The sequence below is a fragment of the Sminthopsis crassicaudata genome, chromosome 4 (genome assembly GCF_048593235.1).
Source record: "Sminthopsis crassicaudata isolate SCR6 chromosome 4, ASM4859323v1, whole genome shotgun sequence".
NCBI lineage: Eukaryota > Metazoa > Chordata > Mammalia > Dasyuromorphia > Dasyuridae > Sminthopsis > Sminthopsis crassicaudata.
In genome coordinates, this window is record NC_133620.1 from 174,239,463 (window position 1) to 174,262,860 (window position 23,398).

General features: G+C 36.3%; 1 protein-coding gene, 1 long non-coding RNA gene and 1 other non-coding gene across 4 annotated transcripts in view; 2 read left to right on the forward strand and 1 right to left on the reverse strand.

Moving 5' to 3' along the window:
* NCOA7 (nuclear receptor coactivator 7) overlaps positions 1 to 2,338 on the reverse strand; it is a 166,234-nt gene extending 163,896 nt beyond the window's left edge. For both annotated transcript variants that reach the window (XM_074309916.1, XM_074309913.1), the window contains exon 1: positions 240 to 2,338. The gene's annotated coding sequence lies outside the window, so the exon portion shown is untranslated. The remainder of the gene's footprint in view (positions 1 to 239) is intronic.
* LOC141566001 (uncharacterized) overlaps positions 1 to 23,398 on the forward strand; it is an 81,481-nt gene that overhangs the window by 33,163 nt on the left and 24,920 nt on the right. Inside the window, exons 3-4 of the long non-coding RNA XR_012489202.1 lie at positions 20,345 to 20,519; positions 21,954 to 22,055. This is a non-coding gene — a long non-coding RNA (uncharacterized LOC141566001). The remainder of the gene's footprint in view (positions 1 to 20,344; positions 20,520 to 21,953; positions 22,056 to 23,398) is intronic.
* Positions 12,825 to 12,896, forward strand: TRNAE-CUC (transfer RNA glutamic acid (anticodon CUC)). Its single transcript has one exon. It is a non-coding gene; the product is annotated as a tRNA-Glu (tRNA).

A 23,398-nucleotide genomic window follows, 5' to 3' on the forward strand; every position in this document is an offset into this window, starting at 1 on the left:
TCTGGAGTCCTCTGTACAGTGAAACAGAGCTTGCATCCCGCCATTAGGACGCATCAGAGCACATTCTGGAAAAAACCCGGCGGCTGGGGAGTATCCCCCTCTCCGCTCGGAACCCCACCCCCATCCCCATCTCCATCCCTTTCCAGACTCAGCATCAGCTGCATCAGTAGCAGCAGCGGCGGCGGCATCTGCTGCAACAACAGACACTACGAGTCAGGCTCTCAGGGCTCCGTACTCACCTACAGGGCTGAGAAGCCTATCCCGACCGCCCGGGAGGAGATGTCCGGGAAGACGCATATCTGGCCTCGGCCACAAGAAGAGGAGCTACGGCTGCCGCTGTGGCTGTCGCCGCCGCCGCAGCCGCTGCTGCCCGGAGCGGGGGAGCCCATCCTCTCTCTAGCTCCTCTCCTGGGGAAGGAGGGGTCGGGGTGAGGGGGTGGGCTGGGGTGGGGTGGGGAGGAGGAACCGACTCAGAGGAGGGAAAGAGGAGGAGGTAGCGGAGCTGGCAGAGTCGCGCGCACTCTCTCCTCCTCCCTCCCTCCCTCCTCCCGCCCCCACCCCGGCCCAGGTCTAAGCAGCTGTTGTGGGCGCCGCCGCTGTCCAGAGAGAGACCCACGGGTCTCCCGGAGCCAGCCACCTACGGCTGCATGAGACGCCTAAGCTCCGGGCCGCCGCGTCAGCTCCCGGCCTCCTGCCGGATAAACATCCTTGCCAAAGCTGCTCCTCCCGCCGCTCCGCTACGCCTCGGGCACGATCCCGACCGCTTCCCAGAAGGCTGTCAGTGGAGTCGGGTCAGCAGTGATCGCAGCGGCAGCAGCATCCTTGCCCCCGAGTTCAGGTGGCTGTCACCTCCCCGCGAGCGCTGCTGACCTCGCCACAACCTCAAAACGAGTCTCCCCCTACCACCCGCGCTGGCAGCGTGGCGGCTCGGCCCCTGAGGACGGAGCCCCAGAATCCCAGGCCCGGAGACAGCGGCAACCCCGCCCTGCACGCGATCAACGGCGCGCGCCGGCCGCCTTCCCAGGCCCCGGCCTCATTGTGACGCGAGCGGGCGCCGGCGCGCGAGCCGTGGAGGAGGGCCGGGCCGGGCCAAGATGGGCCCCAGAAGCTGCGCTGCAAAGCGCAGGCTCGCCTTGGGCTGTGCCCATTGAGGAAGGCCTTGGGGGGAGGGGAGAGAGGAAAATCGTAGGGAGCTGCGCTCGGGGGTCTCCACTAGCCTGGAGTGGCCAGCTCTGCGTGGAGCGGTAGACTTAATGACCTAAATTTGTAAGCCAGCCGAGGGTCATTCGCAGTTCTCTCCAACCAAAGTCAGATCTAAGCGCTACCGGGGGACAAAGATTCTTCACATTAGCTCCATTTCTCTTTACAATGTTTCATCTGGGAAGGAATTTGTCATATTGTCACAATCTACGGCAACCCCAACCCAAAGCCTGAAAACACACACAGAATTCTATTGTTGCCTTCTCGATAGCAGACTTCTACTACCTACTAAGTTTCAACCGTGGAGGCTGATTAGAGATTTGGAGTCTCAGCAGAAATTGATTGTAAGCCTCGATGGTTTGGACTAGGCATCCATGACAGCATCTCATTCCCTCTTCGTGTTCTTTTGGCAATTTCTGCAAGACTAGAAATGTTCATGGAAGCGTACCAAAAATTTAGAGCTGGAATTGTTAACCTTTCCTAGACCTTACCTTCACTGGTAAAATGATAGAGTAACAGCTCTATACTACTTCCTTGTAAACTCCTCCCCACTCTGAGGTATCTCTGAGGTATCTTACTTTTACTGATGCAACCGCAAAAGTTATCATGAATATCCCCAACAAATAAGGAGTCGGAGGCGCAGGAAGATTGATAAGTGATATGTCCACGGTCACACACATAGTAAGCAGCAGATCTGGGATTAGAATCCACAAACTGGATTCTTTCCGTTGTAATCACTGGAGTATGCTCTCTTAACCTAAGGAAAACCTCCGAGTTATTATTATGTCAAAGCTTAGAGAAAAGTATAAGGTTGACAATCTCCTGCTAATTATATTCTATTAGAGAAAGTCATTTGAAAACAATGTCCAGACTTGTGATTTCTTCCGTGTTTCCTTCTTGTGTTTAATCTTAATCGATCATTAGAATTGACCAGTGAGGTCTTAATGTCCTGGAGGTAAAGAAAAGTTAATCACACAACCAGTATGAATCCATCTAATGATGGCAGCTCTCTATTCTCTGGTGTTATGCATAAAAATTTTAAATATCGTATATGTCGCCAACTACATAATCAAACTAAGAACATTTACATATTAAGTGCTTTCAACTCCAAGATAATTAAAATGTTAAAAATCAATCTAATAAATGTTATCTTGTTTTGAGCTTTGTTAAAATGATTAAAAAACAAACTGTAATGTCAGAAAAACTGAGGCAAGATAGAGATTAGAGAGTTTTGTAATAATTTATTAAATGGGAGAGATCTACGGGGATCAAACGGATCCATAGTTTGGTCACAGGGCTGAATGAGGTTATTGTCTGCAAGAATCCAGCATCCAGTGGCCAATGTGAGTTCTCAATGACATTTATACACAGTAGCTAAACTAGGAAGGGGGGGTGGAGTCCAAACTCTGGGGATCGGGAAACTCCAGGCAGGAACCATCAACTAGGCTCTGACAGGTTGGGGGTAGGACCATAAACTCTAACAAGCTGGGAGTTAAGAAAGTGTGGGACTGCAAACATAATATCTGGAGTTCCCCTTTCTGAGTTTACACATTGACAATTTATAACCTTAGAGCAAATAGTTCTGATTTATACCAATCTTAATGAACTGGAGGGGGGAGTTTGGGGCAGAACAATAAGGGAAACTGGGACCAATTAGGGAAACTGAGACAGAACAATTTAGAGAAACTGAGGCAAAACCAATTTAAGGAAACCAGAACAATTAAGGAAACTGAGTTAGGACAATAAAAGAGAACTGTGGCACAACATTGCCAAACTTTATGTTCACTGCTTTCATTTACCTAATTATTTCACATTTATAAATTTAAAAGTGAAGTGTTCACTAAAGTTATCATTCCAGGTTTAGCTGTACCACAAGAAAGTCATTTGAGGATGAAAGAAACTGAGTTCCTAGATGTTAGTATGAGATATACATGTTATGATTTTGAAATTTTGTCTAAGACAGGAAAAGATAATGATGAATGTTGGAAGAGTTGTAGGAAAACTGGGACAGTAATACTTTGTTGGTGGAGTTGAGAACTGATCCAAGCATTCTGGAGCATAATTTGGAACTATGCCCAAAGGGCTATCAAATTGTATATGCCCTTTGGTGCAGCAGTGTTTCTGCTAGGCTTATATCCCAAAGATCATAGGGGAGGGAAATGGACCCACATGTACAAGAATGTTTGTGGCAGCCCTTTTTTTAGTGGCAAAAAACTGGAAACTGAATGGATGCCCATCAGGTGGAGAATGGCTGAATAAATTATTGTAAATGAATGTTATGGAATATTATTGTTCTATAAGAAATAATCAGCAGGATGATTTCAGAGAGGCCTGGAGAGACTTATCTGAACTGATGCTAAGTGAAATAAGCAGAACCAGGAGATCATTATACACAGCAACAAGATTATATGATGACCAATTCTGATGGACTCTTTTCAACAATGAGATGATTGAGGCTAGTTCCAATGATTTTGTGATGAAGAAAGTCATTTATACCCAAAGCATTGACTGTGGAAACTGAGTGTGGATCACATATAGCATTTTCATTCTTTTTGTTGTTTGATTGCATTTTGTTTTCTTTCTCATTTTCCCCTTTTTTAATCTGTTTTTTCTTGTGCATCAAGATAATTGTATAAATATTTGTATATATATTAGATTTAATTTATATTTTAATATGTTTAACATATAATGGATTACTTGCCACATTGGAGAGAATGGGGGAAGGGGGGAAATTTGGAACACAAGGTTATTCAAAGATCAATGTTGAAAAATTATCCATGCATGTGTTTTAAAAATAAAAAGTTTTATTAAAAAAAAAGATAAAAAAAGAAATTTGGTCAAAGAAAAGATTATAGTCTGTGTTATAATCAAGACAATGTAAGATCATCAGCTAAAATTTTGGGGAAATTTTTTTTTTTTAATATATATATATATTTTATAATATTATCCCTTGTATTCATTTTTCCAAATTACCCCCCTCCCTCTATTCCCTCCCCCCGACGACAGGCAATACCATACATTTTACATGTGTTACAATATAGTCTAGGTACAATACATGTGTGTGAATATCATTTTCTTGTTGCACAATAAACATTAGAATCCGAAGGTACATGCAACCTGGGCAGACAGATATTAGTGCTAACAATTTACATTCCCCTCCCAGTGTTTCTTCTCTGGGTGTAGCTACCTCTGTCCATCATTGATCAACTGGAAGTGAGTTGGATCTTCTTTATGTTGAAGATTTCCACTTCCATCAGAATACATCCTCATACAGTATTGTTGTTGAAGTGTACAGTGATCTTCTGGTTCTGCTCATTTCACTCAGCATCAGTTGATTTAAGTCTCTCCAGGCCTCTCTGTATTCCTCCTGCTGGTCATTTCTTACAGAGCAATAATATTCCATAACCTTCATATACCACAATTTACCCAACCATTCTCCAACTGATGGACATCCATTCATCCTCCAGTTTCTAGCTACAACAAAAAGAGCTGCCACAAACATTTTGGCACATATATGTTTCTTTCCGCTCTTTAGTATTTCTTTGGGATATAATCCCAGTAGTAGCGCTGCTGGGTCAAAGGGTATGCACAGTTTGATAACTTTTTGGGCATAATTCCAGATTGCTCTCCAGAATGGCTGGATTCCTTCACAACTCCACCAGCAATGTATTAGTGTCCCAATTTGGGGAAATATTTTTAAGGAAATTCTTAGGATTAATGAAGAATAGCTTAAGACTTCTAGAAGAGTTAGGTTGAAGGTTTTGTCTTGACTCAACTTTTGCTAGGCTGACTTTTGTGTGATCCTGGGCTTTTATTTCTTTTAAAATGAAAGTGATACTTTGCAGAAATGATGCAAAGCTCAATGAAACTTATCTCATTTATCTATCTATCCTTTCATCATCAGTGTAAGAGGCCGTGTGGTACAGTATAAGTGGGTAGCTTTGGAATTAGAGCTTTTGTTATTCACTTATGTCCAATGCTGCTTTGAGAACTCATAGACTATACTGAACATAGGATTTTCTTGCAAAAATACAGAGCCTGGTTTGTCATTTCCTTCTCTCATTGATTAAAGTAAACAGAGATTAAGTGACTTGCCCAGCATCACATAGCCAGTAAAAGTCTGAGGTCACATTTGAACTCAGGTTTTCCTGATTCTAGGCCCAGTGCTCTATCTACTGAACTACCTAGCTACACTTAATTTCAAATCCTGCCTCCCATGCTTACTACCTATGTGAATATCACAATTCTTCCCTGTATCTCAGTTTCCTCTTTGGTAAAATAAGGCTTTGTTAGCTTTCTATCTATGGCTCTAATTCAAATGGATCTTTTCTCTAGTGATTCCTTAACCATCTCTGGTGGTTCCCCTATTCACTATTCTCAATCTATAGTAACTCCAGATAATGTTACTCTCTCATGCAGAGGAAAATAAAAAATACTTCTGATTTGTGATTTTTTTTTCATAAATAGCATAGATTCAGATATTTTAAACGAACATTCTCGTGTACATGAAAACTGTTTTTGGAACTGTTATAGATCAAATAACATTAATGGTTCCCTAATTGTTTTATGTAGATATCAAGGCACTCCAATAACTGGTGCCTTTACACCACTGTTTTGGAAACTGTTTTTCTTATATAATGGGAAAAGACAAAATTTTGCCTCATTTTTTGAATGAATAGATAGACCACATATGCTTTGAAACAGGTAATTTATAAATTAAAGAATTCTAAGAATATCTTAGAAAAACACTCAATTTTTAAAAACATAGACATAAACATTCTTTTCCTAATGACTGGTCCCTCTAAGGGGGGAAATATAGAGAAAGATTATTAGTTCACAAAATCTACAAGGGATTTGCCATAGAATCCTAGTTCCTAGAGGAAATTATAAGATGTCTGATCTTAGATTTAGAACTGGAAGGGACCTTAGAGGTCATCTAGTTCAAAATCTAATTGTATTGAGAAAAAAATTGAGGCCTAAATGACTTGCCCAAATCACATATATCTAGGATTTTAACCCAGACCCACTCCATGTATAATAATCTTTCTGTGTTAAATTATCATATTAAATTCTGTTACAACAAAACAAATAAAAAACCACAATGCCCCCCACCCCAACACCAATAGCAATACAAAAATGCTATGAGTTCCACCCTCAAATAGTGACTTATTTAGAGCAATAGTCAAACATAATGAATTTTCAATGAAATAGTAATGTAATGACTTTGAAGATTCTTCATTTACTTTTTTTTTTTAATGGCAAAGTTTGGTGATTCTTGCTTTCTGAGTTCAGGATCTGATTGAGAAGAATCAGATATGTACATAAAACAATTTGGGTGCCAGTAATAGTATTTAGCTTATAGTGCCAAATGCAGGTTTCATGTGCATAAGGATACATGTTAAAAATATCTGAGTTGGTTCCATTTTTGAAGGGAATAGGAATGTCATCATAGGTGAGAAATCTCTGATGAGAAACATTTTTTATCTTCCTTGGCATGAAAAAGTACTTAGAAGAGAGAGAAGGGAAGGTAGAAACAAATGACCCCAGTATTGTGCTAAGGGAAGGATTCATTTGATTTTAGAATCAAGAGCTCAGAAGAAGCACCTCAGAAATAATCTAGTTCAATCCACTTATTTTACAGATAAGGACATGAAGATTTATAGAAAATAAATAATTTGCCTAAGTCACACACTGTAGTATCTGAGTCAGTATTCAAATCTAAGTTTTCTAGTTCCAGAAGCAACACTTGACTGGGCATTCTTCTTTACTTAGTCCCTATTGCTTCAAGGGGAAAATCCAGAACCAGTGGTGGAAATTACAGAAACTCATTTTTTAAGTGTTCTGTAGGAGGACTTTCTGAAGGAATTCTCCAATAATGGAATAGGTTCACTAGAGAAAACTAGAAGTGTTCAAGGATGAGCAAATTGACTATTTGATGGGGACATCTTAGAAAAAATTTCTCTATAAGAATCATAGAATATTTTTGAGGCTTAGAGAAATGGAATATTGTAACTTGCCCAAGACCACAAAACAAGTTATGCCACAACTGGAACCAGGACTTAGTTTTCCTGTGGTCAGGGAGATTGGATTAGATCATCTTTAAGGTCCCTGCCTTCCCTAAAATTCTATAATCTATAACTGTTCCTCAGGGAAATTTTAGTTCAAAGTGTATATTCCATCTTCTTTGTAGCATAAACTGTGCCTCTTCATGTAAATCTATGTTCTGCCATAATCATGCAGCAGAAACATCTTCAGCTTGCATGTGGTGATCCCTATCACATCTGTCATCAGGTTTGATGAACAATACATGGAAAATATTGTCATCCAATATTATGGACCAGGTCATTGCTAGTTCAATGCAGAACATGACTGTCTCAGGAAAACAACTTACATAAGACTACCATCTTCAGAGCTATGGTACCCTAAGATTTCAACTGTTTTCTTAGGTATATAGATTATATGTAGCCTTCTAGTAGTTTAGATTAGTTCAGGCTTTAAAATTTCACTGAATTCTGTTGAAAAATCCTTCTTTGATAGTAATCTTGTAGGACACAGGAAAAGCTGATCACAGAAAGAACTTGACATACAGACAGATGTGAATGACTTAAAAATATGGTCAAAGAAGGAAAGCTTTTTTAACAAGATTATGCATCTTAAAGAGGATAAATTATATATGTCTCCGAATTTATGAACTACAAATTGTTAAAAAAAATAATTTCTCAATGGATAATACAAAAAAGCATATGTTATTAGAATAGAATGTAAACTTCTTGAGGGAAGGTATTATTTAATTTATTTTTTTTTGTATCCCTACTTCCCAGCACAGTGTCTGCTTAACACCTAATTGGCACTTAAAAATGTTTATTGAAAACTTGTAATGGAGAGAGCCATCTGCATCCAGAAAGAGGACTGTGGGGACTGAATATGTATCACAACATTATATTTTCACCTTAAAAATGTTTATTGAATTATAATGACCATATTCCCCTCTTCATGGGACTAAAAGAGTATAGGCAGACACAAGAACCCTCATATTTACTCAACATTCATGAATGGGCTTGGGCAGCTAATATAATGCTCCTTATCTAATAATGTTTGGCTATAATTCGTTTTATTAATTTTTTATGTAATAGTATTTTATTTTTCCAATTACATGTAAAGATAGTTTTCAATATTCATTTTTGTAAGATTTTGAGTTCCAGTTTTTTCTTCCTTCTTTACCTCTCCCTCTCCAAGACAGCAAGTAGGTTATATATGTATATATAGCATATATATGTATATATAATACGATCCATTTTATAAGAGAATGTAAAGGCCAGGGTTATTGTTTATTTAATATATTGTAATTGTTATCTTGTCTTCCAAAAATAAATGTAACAGGTACATCAGTGGATAAACCTAAACTTAGGTAGGATTTTGTGATAAAACAAAATTTGGATGTGAAAAAACAACAACCCTCTTAATGGATGATCAGAGAAGCCTCTCAGGGTATATTGAGAAATGAATACTGTAATCTGTAGAAATTTATTGCTATTGATGCTCAGGCAAACATTTAGATATATGACCAAAGTCAGTATAGTCCTGTGAAGGGAAAATCTGAAATAACCAAGGAAACAAACATTTGAGCTTCCAAGCATATTGATTTATTAAGCAATGCATACCAACTGCATAACAAATCAGGATCAGGCCTCCCTTAGCTTCACACTGGACCCCAAATACTGGGGAAGACTGATTTTTATGCATTAAGAAAAATAACTAATAACATATAAACTAGGGGACCAAGGTTAGCTAATCTGATTTCTAATTGGAGTAAAGGTTGGGAGCTTTGCAAATTGGGAAGGGAAAAATATACTGGTACATTTTCCTGAAATCAGAAAAAAGAGGTATCCCACTACTTGCCAAGTGTCTGTATTCAGTCAATGGAACAAGAAAACATAAACTGGTTGACTACTTCAGGACACTTTTCGGATAAAACATATAGTTTACTTGAGATATATAATTGTAAAAAAAAGTCTTGCATCAGTCTTTGGATCAAACTGGGTTTTTGATAGGCATAACCTAGGTCCTTAGTGAAGGGTCTGTAAGCAACAGGTAGAGATGGTTTGATTTCCCAGCCAAGGATTGCATTCAAACAATGCAATAATGTTTTCTCACAGTTACCATAATTGAATAAAGTTTTCTCACAAGACAGTTCTATGAAGAGATAAATGTGGCAATTCTAGTTCAATGAACATTCATTGAGAGCCAACTCCCATTCTCACTCTAAAATTATTGTTGTTATTATTAATAAAAGATGGCTTTTATTATTGGTTTTATTTTCTTTGCATTTTTATATCTGCACACAGTATGATGGATATTTTAACAAATCCTTAGCTATGCTCTTAATAGTGTTTCTGAACAGCATAATGTGTTGTGATATGGGAGCCACCTGCCAGTGACTGCTAGAGATCTAACTCAGACCTGTGGAATGGATCTCTTCATGTGATTGGATGATGATACAAGGAGACTGAGAGGCAGTTACATTCTCTGACCTCTCTCCTCTTCCCTCAAGTCTCCAATTTATTTCATTCTCAATCCACAAACAACACCTGTGTCAGTAAAGTCTGCTTTGCAACTCCTTCAGATGTTATGATTCACAGCTGTGGAGGCTCTCAGAGAATTGATCTGCCCCTTCACCTAGGTATGGTCCTTGACAATAATGGAAGAAGAAAATTATTCTGACAAGTAGCAGTGTTAAGATCACTGATCTATAATTCTAAAACAACCTCTCAAACTCAAATTAAAATGGTATTTTATTTATTAGTTGAACTTATTAGAAGAGAGAAATTGTTGCCAAGTGATAGACCCACATTGATTTTTCTTCTAAGGAAAGATATATACAATTCTTTTTTTTTGTAACTAAATATACATTTCTTTATTCATCTTTCTATATTAAATGATAGAAACCATAAGTGGAAAAGGAAGAAACCATAAATGGAATGCATCTATCAAGTTAGTCTAAAATACCACAACAAAAGTGGTTGCTCAGCTCTTTTAAAATGAAAATCAAGGTCAATATATATTTTTTCTTTTTCTTTTTTTTATTAATTTTATAATTATAAAATTTTTTGATAGTACATATGCATGAGTAATTTTTTTTATAACATTATCCCTTGTATTCATTTTTCCAAATTTTCCCCTCCCTTCCCCTACTCCCTCCCCTAGATGACAGGCAATCCTATACATATTAAATGTGTTACAGTAAAACCTAGATACAATATATGTGTGTAAATCCAATTTTCTTGTTGCACGTTGAGAATTGGATTCTGAAGGTATAAGTAACCTGGGTAGAAAGACAGTAGTGCTAACAGTTTACATTCAATTCCCAGTGTTCCTTCTCTGGGTGTAGCTGTTTCTGTCCATCATTGATCAGCTGGAAGTGAGTTGGATCTTCTTTATGTTGAAGATATCCACTTCCATCAGAATACATCTTCATACAGTATTGTAGTTGAAGTGTATAGTGATCTTCTGGTTCTGCTTATTTCACTCAGCATCAGTTCAAGACATATACATTTCAAATTAAATAAGTGTATTTGTTTTGAAAGTCTTCTACTTATATCTTCTGTTTTCTTTCTCATTAAAATTTTGCTTTGATTAAAAAAAATGTCTACTTATCCTTTCTCATTCCTTCCTCATGAGATTTTTGCAAAATGAACTAAACAAGCTGGAAATTATAAATGTGTCTGACTTTGAATTAAGGAATGGTGATCAGTTCTTTTAATATACAACAGTATTATCTTAGAAACTTAAATAATAAAAAAAAATGGTAAATGAATATATATTGATTCAAGTGACTAAAAGTAATTATTGTACTTTAAAATTTTTTTGTTTTTAAGGTGCCTGAAACAAAATCTAATACAGATGTTTAGACAATATAAATATGCAATTGCAATATCTGCTTTATGCTTTTTCAGCTTTGAAATTAAAAAGAAAGTTGGGTATGGATGCTGTTACATAAGAGGAAAGAGCTCCATCTACTGAATTACCACAACCTTTCTTCTAGTACTTTAATACTCTTTGGCAAAACACTGGTTTAAGATCTATCATTCAAATAACACTCCCTCTCCTTCTCCCTCTTTTCCTTCCCCCTCTCTTTATTCTCCCTCTTTTCCTTCCCCCTCCCTCTCCCTCTCCTTCTTCCTCTCTTCTCTTCCTTCCTTCTCTCTTTCTGTGATTCTTTACCTTTTACAATTTATGAGCCAAATTATTTGTTTTATTTCTTTGAATCAGTCAGTTTGAGTCAAATCAACAAGTAATGAATACCAATATGTAATGCTCCTATTTCAGGTTTCTTCAAGCAATATCCCAAGTCCAATTTCCATCTTAATTACTATATTGAAGGATTTTATCTTAGCAACATGGGCTGTTGTAACAGCACCCTTGTTATAAATTCATACAGAGTTTTCCCTCTCTCACAAATTGGGCCCTTTCTATTGTACTGTTCCTCAACGAACTGCTAGTTTCTAAATGAGAACTTTATTTTTTTATTCAGCTACATCGGTTTTTTTGAATAAATTCCTCACAGGCCAACATATATTTGAGTGTTGTGGTCAGCGATCGCATCAATTCATAGGTGGTTTTCTGCCCAGATCTGGTAAAGAACTATGGACAGACCTGAATAGTCCAGAGAACTCAGATAAGTTCTCGTTATCAGACTGTCCCATCCACAAATATTATGTGTCACGCATTGTATTTCATTCTGTATGGTTTCATTGTATTCATTGTATTTCATTTAACTGCTTATTATATATCAACTATGGTGCAAAGCACAATGGATGCAAATATAAGCAGGACAGTCTCTGCCCTAGAAGAGCTTACGTTCTTGTGGAGTAAAGGATTGGAGACATAGTTTTAAAACGCTGTACCTGTACTCCAAGATCATTTTCTTACGTGAGAGACTAAGTATAAACTATGTTCACAAAAATACATATATACATATATGTATATTTTCCAGCTTGAATCCCAAAATAAAGTTCTTTCAAAAACTATAAATTGCAATTCATCTAAGACTTAGAGCAGCTGGAAGACACTCCAAAGGCTATTGAGTCCAATATCTTTGCTCCCGCCCCCGACTCAACAAATTTGAGACCCGTGAGTGAGTTAGGAAGCTTTCCTAAAGTCTGGCTGACAATAAACAGCAAAAGTGAGATTTGAACCCTTGTCGTGAAAGCTCACTTTGTTTCTTTATAAGACTCCTACCAAAACTTTGCCTCCTTTACCGCGGTCGCTTTATTAAAAATAACATACAGACCGGGATGGGAGAAGAGGGGAAGAGACACAAACTAACCCAAAGGTGCCGGAGCTTTTGTATTATCATTTTAATTCTTCTCCAGAAGCCACTTTCTTATTGACCAATTAAAAAAAAAAAAATCTGTTTCAAGGTTTTCCAATAGAGTGGTTAAAAACAACAACAAAGAAGAGGGGGATACATTGCGTGGAATCTGGAGAAAGGGGAAGTGTTTGGACCTTGGAACTGAAACTGAAGGGGAAGGGGTGGAACCTTTGTTCAGATTTTGATTGGATAAAACTTATTACGTGAAGAGCTTAAATACACTAATGGGCCTACAGCAAATCGCTCACCAAGTTCCCTGGTGGTCTAGTGGTTAGGATTCGGCGCTCTCACCGCCGCGGCCCGGGTTCGATTCCCGGTCAGGGAAGTGCATTTTTGCTTACTTCGTTCCTTATGCCTATGGATTTTTCCCCTTTTTCTTGTTTTAAAACTCCTCACTTTACTAATCCAAGAGTTGTGAAAGAAGCTAGACATGCAAATACAAAACAGATCAGTCTCTCGAGTCGTTTACATGTTACCTTTGTAGGTCAATTGTAAAACTCGTTTAGGAGTTTTCAACTTTTTTTATGTGCCTTGATCCACTTTGATAGTTTAGTGAAGTCTCTGCATCCCTTCTTTGCATCATGTTTTAAAATGTGCAAATTATAATAGATAGTACCTCACAATTTTTAAAACGAAACCCAAATTCATGAACCTCAGCTCAATGCTCCTGTACAATCCAATCCATCAGGTAAGCATTCAACACCATGCAAGGTACTGCGCTAGGCTCTAGGGGAGATACAAAGTGGAAATGAAAACCTCAAGGAACTTACTTTCTACTGAACGTAAGTGTATACCTAATTATTCTAGGAGAGAGACAGAGGAAGAGATCCAGAAAAGACTTCTTGTAAAAGGTGCATCTGGGTAGAATCTGGAAAGAAAGCAGGGATTCCTAAGAGGCAGAGCTAGGAGGATCCCAATGCATTGAGAATGACTTCTATTTGGGTATAACCCAAATTGGACTGTTTGAATAATTTCAAAAAAGATAGATTTTAAAAAATTTAGCTTTTTTTTTTCCCCCGACTAGGGGAGACATTAGAACATAGTTATTTGAAGAGGAAAAGAAACCGGGAGACCAGAGAGCAATTAAAATTGAGATGAAGAGACATAAGAATGTTAGCTAGAACAAAGTCCCATTGGAGATGGGAAAGAATGAGATCAAGGCACAATTAGAAAGGGGAAAGTTTCAGGGAAGGCGCAGTCAGTAATGTAAATTGATGCACATAGTAGGTGAATAATAAGTATAAAATAAGTGTTGAATTTTAGAGCATTGGTGAACTTTGAAAATGTAACTTCAACAGAGTAGGGAGGAAGTGAAGGATTAAAGAATGTGAAGAATGATGAAAACTGTGAGGAAATAGCAATGATATATATAGAGAGAATGGATTGGAGATCTAATCCTAGCTTTTACTGTTATAAAAGTCGTTTTGACTTCGTATAATGAAACTGAGGCAAATAGGAATAAATTATTTCCTCAAGATCATACAGCTATTACGTGCATGAGACTGGAAGATAAATCTCCTCAGACTTCGGGCCCCACAGTGCCATCTAGCTGCCCTAACTTCAATCTTATTTTTGCCAGATCTCATACCTGGTGGGTATTCCCTTAGACCTTTCATTGACAAGCTCACGACTCCCTCATCCCTTCCAGTTCTAATTTCTATTCAGTATATTAATATAACACTCTTTGTCTGCAAATTCTGTACTAAAATAAGAGATCTAGTGACTTTATATACAAATTTGCTTAGGCATTAACTTCTCTGGGATGAAAATCTAAATTTTTTTTTTTAAGTAATACATTTATTATCGAATTATTATTGAATATTTTCTAAACTTTTAAATTACATTGAAAGACATTAGAAAAAATGCAAAAAGAAATTTGATGAAGAGATAATTTTTTTTCAGCTCTGGGGAACCAAGAAAATTTTGTGTGCACCTGAGTTGGCAGGTAAAGAAAGAGAAGACTTTCAGATGGTATAAATGCAAAAAGAAATATGTTCCAGATGATGGTTTGTGCATCCACACACATATAAACCGCAGAGTAAGATGAGAGGGAGAATTTTGTCATTTTGTGTGGGAAAAGAGTGTTGTGTGAAGGAGTATAATGCAGACTGAAGCTGAAAATCAAAATTAGTGAGTTTTACATTCAAGTCTAAGAAGTTTACATTTTATTCTGAAGAGATTAGACCTTCGGAAAAGTCCGGGTGGAATGAGGAAGATAAAACATTATTAAAGGAAACTGAGTAGAAGTTGTTAGATAGGTAATAGAACTAAGAGAAATTCAGTAGTGTCATTCTTGGAAGCTGACAGGCAGAGGAAAGGAAGAAATGAGCAATGATATCAAAAGGATATAAGGAATGAGAAAAGGAAGTTGGATGTGTTCATTCACAAAATAGCCAAGTGATGATTTGGTAATTATATAAAAGATGTTTTTTTGAGGCTGGAGACAAATCAGGAAGACCCAGTAGGAGGTTATTACAATTGTCCAGGTAAGAGGAGGTGAGACCTTAATTAGGAGTAGTGACCAAGGCAGGAAGTATCAAGGAGACATTCTCTGAGGTTATAATGGACAGAACTTGACTAATGCTTGAATGAAGAAAATGAGAAAGAGGGAGAGTCAAAGGTGATTCCAAAATTTAATTTTGACTGATAGAGAAATAGGGAAATTGGAAGGTGGGAGATGTCTTGGGTAGAAAGGCAAGGAGTTCAGCTTTGGCCATGTCAGTCTAAAGTACTTATAATATATACAAGTATAGATATTTAACCAGTTCAGCTGAAGTAATAATAAACAGCTGACATTCTTATAATGCTTTAAGATTTGCAAAATACTTTCAGGTATTATCTAATTCCCATAACATGGATTCTAATATTAGCTCCTCAAAGAGGTTGAGGCTGGAGAAGTTTAAGTGCCCAGGGTCACATTGTTAAAAGTGTTTGAGGTAAGATGTGCAAAAACCAAAAATGGGTTTAGATGTAACAAAAGATCATTTGTACTCTTAATTCCATCTCTTTCCATTGTCCAGGAACATAATGTATTGGTCATTTCCCAATTTCATATTTAATCTCTTTCTCTGTATTATCTTCTTTCCCTTTGCCTACAAATAGTTCAAGTCTTCCCTATTCTTAAATGCAAAACAATGAATGAGAAAAAGGATTGATGAATGAATGATTTAAAACAACCCTTTTCATTATTTTTGCTGTCCTCAACTATATTGACTTACATCTCCTTCCCCAATTTACTAAATATCTAGGAAGAACCATCTTAAGTTTATGTTTTTGCTTCTTCTCCCCTGCCCACTAATTAATTTGTCTTCCATCCCCCACTATTCTACTAATACTGTGTTCACTAAAATCATCAGTAATTCTTTAATTGCCAAATGTGATGGATATTTACTCAGCCTTCATCTTTTTTACCTTTGATAAACTTTTGACACATGGCAGTTATATAATTATATTGTCAATACACTGTTTGGTCAGGTATAACAGGTAACCGATTTGGAACTGGCTTCTCACTGGGCTTAGCTTCTTTGTTCTTCTTTGTCCCATATTTTATATATTTTGCTATGGCATCTCAAAATAGGAGCTAAACATACAAATTTATGAGTTATTTGCACAAGACTGATTATTGAAGTAAAAAAATAATAAAGTATAAGATTATTATACTTTATACTTAAGGAGGATTGAAGGTTTAAAGAGGATGGAAACATTGAAATAAAACATAAAGGTCTTTTAGATATAAAAGAAAAATTCCACACTAAAACCCCCAAACAGTTTTACATATATATTAAAGTGCTTTCCTTATTGAGGGAAGCTCTCTCTTAATCAGGATAAGAGAGGCTAAACCTTTCCTACCTTCTGTTTAAACAAATCTCCAAATCCAAACTTTTGGGTGGGTGGAATTTTAAAAGAATGGGCCTTTACTAGTAATAGGCTAAGAATCATTGCTCTTCAAAAGAGTATTGTACCACTTCAGTGAAAATAAAGGGTAAAGGGAATGAAAACTGCATCAAAGAGTAAGTGCAGGGAGTCCAATAGACTACACTATGAAGTAGAGACACCATACCCTGTAAAGAGTTCAGTGTCTATAAGGAAGAACCCAGACAGCTACAGTCAGGTAGTAGCTTAGCCCAGCCTGACAGTAGTTGTTTGCCCAGAGGCAAATCGATCTTCTTGCTCAGATCCCTAAGAGAGTCCCTATCTCCTCTCACTAGACTACTGTAATAAGATTCTCTACCAGCAGCTAAGCCCAGTGAGAAGCCAGTTCCAAATCGGTTATCTGTTATACCTGACCAAACAGTGTATTGACAATATAATTATATAACTGCCATGTGTCAAAAGTTTATCAAAGGTAAAAAAGATGAAGGCTGAGTAAATATCCATCACATTTGGCAATTAAAGAATTACTGATGATTTTAGTGAACACAGTATTAGTAGAATAGTGGGGGATGGAAGACAAATTAATTAGTGGGCAGGGGAGAAGAAGCAAAAACATAAACTTAAGATGGTTCTTCCTAGATATTTAGTAAATTGGGGAAGGAGATGTAAGTCAATATAGTTGAGGACAGCAAAAATAATGAAAAGGGTTGTTTTAAATCATTCATTCACCAATCCTTTTTCTCATTCATTGTTTTGCATTTAAGAATAGGGAAGACTTGAACTATTTGTAGGCAAAGGGAAAGAAGATAATACAGAGAAAGAGATTAAATATGAAATTGGGAAATGACCAATACATTATGTTCCTGGACAATGGAAAGAGATGGAATTAAGAGTACAAATGATCTTTTGTTACATCTAAACCCATTTTTGGTTTTTGCATGAAAACTGGAATGTTGAAAAATAGATTCAAACTAATTCAAAACTAATTTTTTTTAGAAGTGTGATCTTATAGATATGGTGCTAAACTTGGAGACACAAAATTTTTGTTTTCAAGTGTTATGGGCCAGAATTCTGAAACAAGGATTCTTACAAGGTGTTGTCAGTGGAATTGATTTAATAGTTCTCTAGTTCAGTACACGTACTTAGTCCTTAATATAGTTCCACAAGACTCATGCCTATGATAATGGAGTATATAATAGCCAGCAAAGGCTGAGACAGATTCATTCCATCGTTCACCTTTGTGGTGGCTGGAGGCTGAAGCACAAACCTTTGGACTCAGAGAGATTCATTCACTTCATTTCACACTGCCTTGGTGGCAGGCTCTCCTTCTTTGCTTCACCACTGAAACCAAGACTCCAGAAGGCCTCCAGAAAACTAGCCAAGTCTCAAGTGAAGGAGATAGGACTTTGAAGGAGACAATAAAGGATTTGGACTTTAACACCTGGTTGTCCTTGACCACACTGAACTGAAAATAAGGCTGCTTCCAGAGACCCGAAGAAACAGAACCAGAGAACACTATATTCAAGTCCTGACAATTTCTAGATGTATGATTTTATAATTTAATTTTATTTAGTCTCAGTTTCTTAATTTGTTTAATGGTAATAATACTTATAGTGTCTACCTCATAGGACCACTATAAGGATGAAATGGGATAGTATGCAAAGGAGTTTGCTATACTTAAAGGACAAATAGACATGGAAGCTATTATTTTTCTTTGTATGATGGAACAAGTTGGGAAAATATAGGATCATAGTCTACGTAAGGGGAGACCTTGCCATTCTATTTTTGTATGCAATCTTGACTAGATACAAGGCCATATATAAGGATTTTTATACATGGGACAAGAAAAAATAAAGATGCCTTCAACCTTGGGGTATGGAGAAGGGAATTAGGGGTATGTTAGGGAGCAGTTCTAATAGGGATAAGAGAAATTCCCTTTTATGTTTTATGTGATAATTTTCAATTCAAATGAACAAGCACCATAACTTCAAAGGAAAGTGAAATTTACTGCAGAGAGGGTTTCCCTTCAGGTAGAGATCAAGTTAGGTAGAAAAAATGAGGGAGGACTGAACATAGGCCTTATGTATAATCATTTCTGATTCCCTATCATGGTAACTTTCCCTTTGTCTTCAAGTTTGAGTATAACTTTTATATATATATATATATATATATATATATATATATATATATATACATATATATATATATATGCATATAAGTATATATACATATATACAGACCTATATATTTATACACATGCACACATGTATATAAATTTAACAAGCCAAGTTCTAGTTGAGCATGAGTGGTTCAAACCTGTTCTCTCCCTATCTTCCATAGAAACCTGCAGGTTTGACCTCAAGGTTTGTACTGATATTTAGTGAGACCTGGATCCATGAAGTGATTGGCAAAAAGCAGGAAATCTCTACTCATTTATTCACTCTACATCCATTCCACAAGTATTATTTACTTTTTTGTTAATATTTTATGTCCTAAGCAGAGACAACATAACCCCTGACATCATACAACTTACATTATATTCTGGAGAAACATATATGCACATAGGATTATGGGTTATGACCATGCCTTAAACTCGAATCACTCTGACTCTAATTGATTCTCCAACAAGAGGTTCCAAGTCAAATTGTTTCCCAATGCCACAATCTTGCTAAAAACAAAAACAAAACAAAAACAAAAACAAACAAACAAACAAACAAAAATCAATGACTCTCTTTTACTTGTAGAATAAAATTTAAATTCCTCAGCCTTAAATCCATAATTCTCTCCAATATTATTCCTTTCTATTTTTCTAAACTTATTTTATGCTATGGCCACTTTAATCAGACTTGCGTATTAGTCATTTCCTAAATTCAGATTTCCATCTCTATGCCTTTGCATAGGCTATACAACTCCTCTTCATATCTACTCCTGTGCTGCTTCCTAATTAAAACCATTCCTGATATTCCCAGTTTTAGGTGTTTTTCTACTCTCAGATTGCCTAGCATTTAGTTATCTGTGCACATGTTGTTTCTTCTCAGTAGAATATGGGTTCCATGAAGTCAAAGACTTTCACTTTTGTTTTAATATCTTCCAAGTCTAGTATTGCACTTAGCATGCAGATATTGAATAGATATATTGGATTGAACCTAAAATTCTTTCTAACATATAAAACCTATGAAACTATTTCCTCTGAATAGTTTTTCCTTCTGTTATCCCTCTGCTCTCTACAATGCTTATCATCTTTGTACAATCTAGCATTTAATTACATTCTGCCTTTTATTTGTTACTTCATATCATTGTTCTCCTCCTTTCCCCTGCTTCCCAGTTAGGTTGCCAGTTTCACTAAAGTGGACACTGTATCTTATACCTTTTTATTAACCCCGGAGACTGGAATAGAACTGAATACATAGTGACTCTCAATACTGTAATTGGTCTTGATAATTAATGAAATTTTAAAACAAAGTTTTGCATAAAATAAATGATTAATTGAATTATCAAGATGATAAAGGAAATATTTGGTTTAGAATATCTTTAGAATATCTATCATTTGACTTTACCTTGGTTTTGCTCTGCAGGTCATGCACTTTATGATCAATATTTCTTTTTTTTAAATTTATTAATTTTATAATTATAATTTTTTGATAGTACATATGCATGGGTAATTTTTTTTTACAACATTATCCCTTGTATTCACTTTTCCAAATTTTCCCCTCCCTCTACCTACTGCTTCCCCTAGATGACAGGCAATCCCATATATAATAAATGTGTTATAGTATATCCTAGATACAATATATGTGTGTAAAACCAAATTTCTTGTTGCATGGTAATAATTGGATTCCGAAGGTATAAGTAACCTGGGTAGAAAGACAATAGTGCAAACATTTTACACTCCTTTTCCAGAGTTCCTTTTCTGGGTGTAGCTGTTTCTGTCCATCGTTGATCAACTGGAACCGAATTGGATCTTCTCTATGTTGAAGATATCCATTTCAATTAGAATATATCTATCTTCATACAATATTGTTGTTGAAGTGTATAGTGCTCCTGGTTCTGCTCATTTCACTCAGCACCAGATCATGTAAGTCTCTCCAAGCCTTTCTGTATTCATCCTGCTGGTCATTTCTTACAGAGCAATAATATTCCATAACATTCATATACCACAATTTACCCAACCATTCTCCAATTGATGGGCATCCATTCATTTTCCAGTTTCTAGCCACTATAAAAAGAGCTGCCACAAACATTTTGGCATATACAGGTCCCTTTCCCTTCTTTAGTATTTCTTTGGGATATAAGCCCAGTAGTAGCACTGCTAGATCAAAGGGTTACGTTCAATATTTCACTATGTCCTCTATTCTCTGTATCTAGAAAAGAATAGTTATATTATAGTCATAAAACCACTGATGGACATTGGTGAAGGAAAGCTGAAGAAATCCTGTTGGAAAAGTTAAAGTGTACCACAAGGTGGCATCCCAGTTTCATGTGCCTAATTCTACAGGACAAAATATTAATTGGAATTCTAATGGAAAGGCTTCATAAGGATAATGTCAGAGAAATTCGTTGTAGTTTTCTGCATTCTACTTACTGAAATTATAGATTTATTATAGAATGAAAATTCAATTTATTGAGTCATACATTTATTCACGATTATTAAACATTTGGTTTATGTGCAAGACCTTATTCTTAATATAATTAAATATTGTTGTTGTTGTTTGTCCTTGGTTATCAAAGAGGACTATGACATCAGAGAAGTGATGTAATGATATGCAAATGAACTGGATTTAAGTGAGGGAGGGCTGTGGAAAGTCACTCACACTTTCTCCTCCAGTGCCATCTGGATCCAGTGGCAAACTATAGATCAGGATGACTAGAGGTGGCCCTGGATGAAATGGGAGACCTTGCCTTTTTTTAACCCAAGGTCTTCAAATGGGCAAAAACCCTTGAAAGACAGGTTGGAATCAAGTTGTAAATGGGCTTAAATGTCAAAAAGAAGGGTTTCGATTCATCAAACAAGCATTTATTAGGCATCTATTGAGTGCTAAGCAAAGTGAAAAATGAAATTGTCCCTTTTCTCCAGGAACTTCCATAGTGAGAAGACTATGGCAATATATATGTAAATACACATGTGTTTGTATGTATATGTATGTGTGCTCTATAATAATAAAATGAATATATTATATTGCATGCGCATTTGTACATGTACAAAATACATTTTAAAAATAAATATAGGTTAATTTGGGAAAGAAGGCATTATTAGTGTCCGAGTAGGAAATGAAGAAAGATTTCATCACTTGATCTGAGTTTTCCAATTAACAAAGAATTCCTTTTTAAAATGTATTTTATTTTTAATTTATGGAATAAAGCAAACATCTCTATAATACAGGACAACAAGAAAGGTGGTTGCATATGAAACCGCAAATCAACTGTGTGACAAGTTGCTGTTCCTTTTAAATATATAACAAAGTTATATAAATTTTTTCCCCATTTTTCTTCCGTCCCCCCACTTTGGAAGAACATGGAAAGACTAGCATGAAATAATGAAGAGTGAAATGACCAGAATCAAGAGAACATTGCATGCAGTAACAATGGTATTGTTTTAAGAATGACGGAGCAGGTAAGTTGTTTTGACTATTACAAATACTCAAATTAACTATAAAGGATGTATGAAAAAAAAAGACACTCTCTGAATCCAGAGAAAAAACTGATAAATAGAAATATACATAGAATAATTTACACATATATGTCTGTATCTAATGGTGGCTATCTCTAATTAAATAAATGTTACTTCAAGAAATCCATTAATATGGCTTTAAATCAATGAAAATGAATTATCAAGCCAACATTTTTCTTTTTTCTCCTCCTCCTCCTTGTCCTCCTCTTTGTTCTCCTCCTTTTTCTCTTCTTCCTTTATCTCTTCCTCCTTCTCCTCTTCCTCCTCTTATTCTTCCCCCCTTCCTCCTCCCATCTCCTCTTTCTTTTTCTTACAAAGAATTGGAGTTATATGATTTTCCCAGGATCACACAGCTAGTAATTGTAAAGTGACTGAGGCCAGATTTGAACATCATTATTTTCCTTCCTTTCATTCATTATACAATAGTATAAATAGCTAACATTTATATAGTACTTGAAGGTTTTCAAAGTACTTATGTAATTTCATTTGATCTTCACAACAATTCTATAAGTTGGTATTTTGTTTTATAGATGAGGAAACTTAGGTTTAGAGAGGTTAAATGTTTGCCTGTCTGAGGTGTTATTTAAATTCAGGTTTTTCAGACTCTAAGTCTAATATTCTAAATTTGCTATGTCAAGCTTATATTCAGCTAAAGAAGAAATTTATTAAGCTGCGAAGAGATAACATGTTACAATCATAGTGATGTGAAAATTATAGCCAAACATATATGGTCTGCTTTTTGAAAATTAGAAGTAACATTGGGAAGTCATTACATGCCAATCTCTCCTCTGTTGAATGAATTTAAGAATTTGTATTTTTAAAAATAATATAGCCTAATTCTAAATATTCATTTTGGAATTCCACTTAGTTTATTAGCACCAAACAACTCATTTTGTAATTTAAAGTTTTTTTAATTAATTTTTTTATTATACCTTTTTATTGATAGAACATGTACATGGATAGTTTTTCAACATTGTCCCTTGCAATCATTTCTGTTCCAACTTTTCCCTTCCTTCCCTCCATCCCCTCTCCTAGATGTCAGGCAGTCTCATACATGTTAAACATGTTAAAGTATATCTTAAATACAATATATGTGTACATATTTATACAGTTCTCTTGTTGCACAAGAAAAATCGAATTTAGAAAGATAAAATCACCTGGGAAGAAAAACAAAAATGCAAGCAGTCCACATTCATTTCCCAGTGTTCTTCTCTGAGTTTAGCTGGTTCTGTTCATCACTAATCAATTGGAACTGAATTGGATCTTCTCATTGTTGAAGATATCCA